Here is a 2102-nt window from a genome sequence, read left to right as displayed (position 1 = left end):
CTCACAGCAACCTCCAACTCCTGGGCTCAAGCGATTCTCCTGCCTCCACCTCCCAAGTAGCTGGGACCACAGGCACCCGCCACAACGCCTGGCTGTTTTTTGGTTGCAGCCATCATTGTTGTTTGGAGGGCCCAGACTGGATTTGAACCTGCCAGCTCAGGTGTATGTGGCTGGAGCCTTAGCCGTTTGAGCCACAGGCACTGAGCCGCCCCTTCCTTTTGTTAAGTTGCTAGAGCAACTCATAGAACTCAAGGCAGCACTTACTGCACTGGTTTATTGTGAAGGATATCATCGTAAAGGACACGTCTGTGGGAGAAGGGGCACGGAGCTTCCATGCTCTCTCTGGGGTGCCGCCCTCCAAGGAACCGCATGTGTTCCACTCTCTGGAAACTCCCAGAATCCCGTCCTTTTGGCTTTTTGGTTTCATTACGCAGTCGTTACTTATTTGCTTTGAGATAGTTCCTGATTGCCTTGCATTTGGCTGTCTGAGCTGGGTGTGGGGATTACTATCTAAGTCAGACAAGCCTAACTCTCAGAATCTAACAGAGTTGAAGGGGTTGAAGAAGAAGATGAAGTGTAGCAGCACTCATAAGATGCATCATGGTGTGGGCAGAGGAATAGGCTAGACAGAGTCTCACTATGTCACCCCCGGTAGAGTGCCGTGGTGTCACAGCTCACAGTAACCTCAAACTTTTGGCCGTAAGTGATTTTCTTGCCTCAGCCTCCCAAGGAGCTGGGACTACAGGCGCCTGCCACAATGCCCGGCTATTTTTTGGTTGTAGTTGTCATTGTTGTTTAGCAGGCCCCAGGCTGGATTTGAACCCGCCAGCTCCGGTGTATGAGGCCGGCACTCTAGCCGCCGAGCTACGGGCGCTGAGCCTAGACTATTTTTTCATTTGTTGAAATTTCTTTTGAGGGGAGCAGGGTGTCCAGGGTGCTGTGTGACTCTATCAGGCTCCTGGAGGTGGAGACCTTTTGGCTGGGACGTCACCAAAGCCACACAACGTTGATGCCACATGGATAGTGGGGAAGGGAAAGGAGCAGCTCTGTGGAAAATGGCTGGGATAAAAGTGCCCTCGCTTAATCCAGAGACTGAGCCGCTGCTATTTCAACAAACAAAAACCTGGCTTTGCTCGTGATGTAGATCAAACAGGCACAGTGGGAAATATGCTTCTAGCTTTACCTTCCTGCAGACAGAGCATGTCAGCAAGGTTGGCTGAGGCTGTTTGTTCTCCGCAACTCACACTTTCACTCCAACCAGTCCCACCTCTGCCTTCTCAGCCCCAAGCACGGGTGAGGTGCAAGACTCTGGAGTCCAAATGGCAGAGAGAACAAGCTGGGAAAATTAGAAGTGGCAGAGAGCGGGTCACCTGAAACAGGGATTTGGGAGGAGGTATTTCTCCTCATCAACAAGCTTAAACCTACCTTTTCTTTTCTTTTTTTCTTGCTTTTTTTTTGCTGTTTTTGGCCGGGGCTGGGTTTGCACCTGCCACCTCCGGTATATGGGGCCAGCGCCCTACTCCTTTGAGCCACAGATACTGCCCTCTTTTTTTGAGACAAAGTCTTACTCGGTCACTCTCAATAGAATGCCATGGCGTCATAGCCCCCAGCAACCTCAAACTCTTGGGCTCAAGCGACTCTATTGCTTCAGCCTCCCACATAGCTCAGACTATAGGTGCCCAACATAATGCCCAGCTAGTTTTAGAAACGGAGGTCTCACTCTAGTTCAGGCTGGTCTCAAACCCCTGAGCTCAGGCAATCCACCCGCCTTGGCCTCCCAAGGATTACGGGTGTGAGCCACCACGTCCGGCTATTCCTTTGTTTGTTTGTTTTTATCATCAAGTGTCTTTTAAGATGCTACTCACAAGTAAGACTTGCTTATTTGATCAACATGGGATGAAACTATTTAAGAGTTAGATCATCAAAGGAAATAAATGATTCTTGTCCCCAGTTCCAAATGAACCGTAGAATCGTGAAGTCACTTAAACTCATAATCTGCTTAGTTAATTTGTGGGATGGTTTTAGTGCTGGCAATTTTGCTATCCTGCCCCAAGGCAGGTTAAAAGAAGTGCATAAGAAACCAGGCACTGGGCTCGGCGCCT

The sequence above is a fragment of the Otolemur garnettii genome, unplaced genomic scaffold, assembly GCF_000181295.1.
Source record: "Otolemur garnettii isolate 467f Iridium unplaced genomic scaffold, OtoGar3 scaffold00141, whole genome shotgun sequence".
In the NCBI taxonomy this organism is placed as follows: Eukaryota; Metazoa; Chordata; class Mammalia; order Primates; family Galagidae; genus Otolemur; species Otolemur garnettii.
The sequence above is the reverse complement of the archived record's forward strand: the minus strand, read 5'-3'. Positions refer to the sequence as shown.